This window comes from Pinus tabuliformis, chromosome J (genome assembly GCF_031772625.1).
Source record: "Pinus tabuliformis cultivar Carrire ecotype Pingquan chromosome J, CPIR1, whole genome shotgun sequence".
Lineage (NCBI taxonomy): Eukaryota > Viridiplantae > Streptophyta > Pinopsida > Pinales > Pinaceae > Pinus > Pinus tabuliformis.
This window is the reverse complement of record NC_142295.1, coordinates 1,637,076,370-1,637,081,364: the sequence shown is the minus strand read 5'-3', so window position 1 is coordinate 1,637,081,364 and position 4,995 is coordinate 1,637,076,370. Positions and strand designations below refer to the sequence as shown.

At 37.6% G+C, this 4,995-nt stretch overlaps 1 pseudogene; it reads left to right on the top strand.

The window, feature by feature from the left end:
* Window positions 1–900: 900 nt before the first annotated feature.
* LOC149233787 (NADH dehydrogenase [ubiquinone] flavoprotein 1, mitochondrial pseudogene) lies at window positions 901–1,645 on the top strand (annotated as a pseudogene).
* Window positions 1,646–4,995: the final 3,350 nt, after the last annotated feature.

Genomic DNA, 4,995 nt, shown 5'->3' with positions numbered 1-4,995 from the left:
AAAACAAAAAAACTTCATACTCTTTATTATAGAAACTACAAATTAAAATTATACATAATGATACTAAATGTTCAAAGTAAAATCAATGTCACTATGTTCGCAATGCATTCGCTAGATAATATCACATAGCAAAGCCATCAATCTTTCCATAAGACTCTTCGCTTCATAATATGGGTTGGAATATCTAATTTCTACTTGTCTCTAGTTGTGATTCTTTCTATATAAGGAGTCACTTCCTATTCTATAAGATTGGTTATATCTATTTGTTCCTAGTTTGATGTATGGTTAATCTATGGATCAGATCATTATTTGTTCCTAGTTTGATGTATGGTTAATCTATGGATCAGATCATCATTGTTTGGTGGATCTATGAATCAGATCTGTGGTTCTATTGTTGTGCAGGTCGATCTTCAGGTGGATCATACTCAGTGGATGATCAATGTGGGCTGTGTGAGTAGATCGGAGTGTGAGCAGTGATGGTATTGACTCCTTCACATTAAGCGAGCAGGGAATCCGTCGGCCGTCGTGTGCCTAAGCATGGAATCCGTTGGCCTGAGCACTAGATTCTACAAAAAGTCTTGAGGTCACAGTTGAGCATCGCCCAAGGAGTTTGTCTGGTGGTGAGATCTGCCTGGTGGTGTGCATTGGTGGCAGTGAACCACCTGCGTGGAGGAATGTTGTGGTTTGTGCTGGCGTGTTCATAACGTGGAGGGAGATTATCAAGGATATTGTGAAACCGTCGTTGTTGTCTGGAGTGCTCACATTTCCTGTGCCCTTGAAGCAGCCTAGACCGAAAGATTTTGCTGTGCAATATTTTATCAAGCAAGATAGCAATTGAGATTTTGTTGTGCGGCGCGGCGTGGTCGAGCCAACGGCGTTGGATGGGTTTCCATGAATGCCATGGCCTCTCTGCTGTATGGGCCATGCTTTGATGACCAAGCAAGAAAAATGAGTGGACGTGTTGTTTCCTGGATAAATGGTTTTTTTTTTCGTGGATCCACCGCAAAGAAATCAGGTCTGCGTGGCCGGGGAGGTGCAGGATTTCCATCCGGTTTAAAATGGTCATTTATGCTAAGAGTATCAAATGGAAGACCATCATATCTTGTTGTGAATGCCGATGAGAGTGAACCGGGGACCTGCAAAGATAGAGAGTCTATGAGACATGATCCCCACAAGCTTATTGAGGGATGCTTAATTGCAGGTGTTGGTATGCGTGCTAGTGCTGCATACATTTACATTAGAGGGGAATATGTAAATGAGAGGAAAGCCTTACAGAATGCTCTCAATGCAGCATATGCAGCAGGTTTCTTAGGGAAAGATGCTTATGGTTCAGGTTATGATTTTGATGTTCATATTCACTTTGGAGCTGGTGCTTACATATGTGGGGAAGAGACTGCTTTACTTGAGAGCTTGGAGGGAAAACAAGGCAAACCTCGATTGAAACCTCCTTTTCCTGCCAATGCCGGTCTTTATGGCTGTCTAACAACAATTACAAATGTGGAGATGGTGGTTGTTTCGCTAACCATACTCCGCAGGGGCCCTGAGCGGTTTACCAGCTTTGGCTGCAAGAACAATTCGGGGACAAAGGTTTTTTTGCATTTCAGGACATGTGAACAAGCCTTGCAATGTGGAAGAGTGGATTTGAGATCAATGGTACAAAAGAGATTGAACCAGGTGGGGCAACAAAACAATAGTTTAGTCTTTATGACAATGGCATAGGTGAGACTGATATAAGGAATGCCCCAGTTGTTGCAAGTCACTCTTTCCTGCATACTAGGGTAAGTGTTTTTGAATTATTTTTAAGTTTGTAAGTGAAACATGTTGAGCCTGATCAACTCACTATGTAAATGCAATTAGTTAGAATTGATCACTCTAGCAATTTCTAATTGAAGTTAGAAAGATTCAAGATGAAAGCACTAAGTATGATTCTAGGAGAAGTTGGTTGATGCAACAATGGATGGACAAACAAGGTATAATATTGTGTGTTGAAATAAGGCAGACTCACAATATATGTCACATACATTAGTAAGCAAGTCTAGGATGTTTGTAGTGGTCGTTGTAGTGTATGTACCTGGTAACTCTAGAGTTGGAGTGTGAAATGTAAGCCTTGTAAGGCATGTGTATCCCCATACAGTTTGTGGTAATTTAAAAACCACTTTGTATTTGCAGTGTCGGTTTGTGGTAAGCCAGAAACCACATGTAACAGTGAAGTGGGATAGAGATTCCTGTAAACATGGTTTAGGGTTCGCCAACAAAACCCTTGGCCCATGGTGGCTGGAGTTCCCTAGTGGTATCTCATTTTAACATGGTATCATTTTAACATGAAGAGCCTTCGTGGCTGAATTGAGTGCCTTGGTGGCATTGTTGAGCCTTTGTGGCTGTGTTGAGCCTTGGTGGCTGAGTTGAGCCGTGCTGGCTGAGAGCCCTTGGAGGCATGGTTGAGGGTGATCCGATAAAACCCAGTGCATGGTTATGGGTAATTTGAAAAAACCCAGGTTAACAATGATGGAGGGGGATTTACAAGTACAGGTGTGCAGTTATAATGGTTGGAAGAACCATGTATGTGAAGGAAATCCTACAAGACTGGCGGTTGCAGTGGTTTGCACCCATGCATTCCGATAGATGGTTGTTCCTTTATATGGACATCAACATATTCTTTTTTATATATTTGACCACAACTAGATCTTGCAGATTAATATGGAGACAAGTACTCATTAAGGGGGAGCGTTGGAATATCTAATTCCTACTTTCTTTCTATGTAAGGAGTGAGTTCCTATTCTATAGGAGTTGGCTATATCTACTTGTTCCTAGTTTGGTGTATGGTTGAGAGATTTCCTCAACCAAAAAATTGTGTGTCCAAAATAGTCTCCCTATCTTGAGACAACACTCTATATATATGTAATCTTATTTTAATGAATAGAAGATAAATGATGTGCATATTGGTATTTTAAGTATATGCCCATGTGTCAAGCAAGACTATGAAGTGTGAAAAGATTTTATCATTGGATTAATGATTGCTAAACATTTTATACTTCTTAATTAATGATTGATAAGCACTTCATTTAGCAAATACATTATCAACCAAGAATGGTATATGTGCAAGACCTTATTCAACAATATGAATATCATCTTTTTACCGTATGTTATGAGTGCAAGGAAATTAAAAATATTGAGAAAGTTGTTCCTTGTAATCACTATAATCTATCCAAATACAACATTAATCTACTTAAAAGGTTTCGCGCTTTAAATTTTATTTTCTCCAATTTCAATTCATGTTTACGAGCTTTACCACATTCTCAAGTCATTTTAGGGTTTAATAGGTTTTTCCTCTAGCCATCATTGTTGTTTCTATTCTAATTCTACATAGTTATTAGGGTTGTCTCTTTTTCTAATTGTATGTAAGAATTTATTTTTATTATTTCAATTTTACGTTATTGTTATTTTTATTCTTAGAAATAATGTTGTTTTTATTCTAATATGTTATAATATTGAAAGAATATAAAATTTTGTCCATGGGGTTTTTGATAGACCGTGATCGGGTGCTCTGTTAAGACACGCTTTGATGCAAAGTTAGTGGTTCAATTCCCTACTCGTATCAAAGTGATATATTGGACATGATGAAGATATAATCCTTCCAAAGTCTCTATATATATATATATATATATATATATATATATTTATTTATTTTAAATAGTGATTAATCACTATTTAATATATATATATATATATATATATATATATATATATATATATAGATATATATAGATATATATATATATATCAATCATTTAATTTTACAAATATAATTATTTATTTATTTTGTTTTGATGTAATGTTAGGTGATAATATCTTTTGTATTTGATTTTAAACCACTTTATAATATAATGAATTTTAAATATGGTTTAAATTTTGTTAATTGTCTATTAATAAAAACATTTATTTTTTTAATTTCAATAATAATTTATAAATATAAATGAGTATTTATTACTTTTTCATATTGAACAAAGGCTCTTTGGGAAACAACAATAAAACAATTTCCTCGACTCCCGCGCGGCAAAAAAAAATCGCTTCTAGTAACAAGGATCTTCCACTATGTGGGGGCAAGGAGGCTGAACCCTAGCCGCCTCTGCCCCCGCTTTCCTCTTTGCATCTGCCCCCAGTTTCGCCTCTGCATCATGGTCGGGATCCGATGGTTTTCGTTGCTGCAAACGGTGCAAGTTGGCAGTGCATTGACCTCTCTTTTGCTAAGATTTGGAGTGTTGAGGGAACATGAGCATGGAGGACCTGGCCGACACTATTCTTATTTCATGCCACTGCAACTTGGCTGGGTGTGCTGGGGCTTCTGAAGGCTGTTGTGGAAGATAGATGGCAACTTGTTTATTTTTCTGGTTAGTCTAATACATGAGGAGAGTTTGAGGGGGCGGGGGAGGAGTGGATACCCAGGCAGCATTTTCCCCATTTCATGCCTCTCTTTATTGTCTCGACCGCAAGGATTTGAGCTTATCTGTCACAGATATTTTTCTCAGGAATTTTTTGTCTATGGTGGTTCAGTGTCGAGTCCGAGTTGTTCGTGGTCCAGTTGGTTCTGCCATATCTCTCTTGGGGCTGCACCATTGCTATTTATTTGATGTGTTTTGTAATGGGCATGGGGTTTCTCTGTTACCCTCTACAGGACTGCTCCAGGGCTCAGTGTTTTGCCCCTTTGGGGTTTTTGAGCACCTGTTTCTACAAGATTGCTATGGTTTTCATACCCCTTTTTTTGTCTTTTTCCCTGAAGATTGTACTTCAGGCTTTTTCATGAATACTCCATTTGGATTATTGATCTGTAAGTGGCTCTGCCCACTATTCTACATATGCTTTTTGCATCTACAACATGTAATTTTCTGAAATCAATGAAAATTATGCTTTTTCTCCCCAGGAAAAAAAAAGAGTATTTATTACTTTTCATGCCATTAACAAATTAAATAAACATTTTTTTATCACTATTTCTAAAAC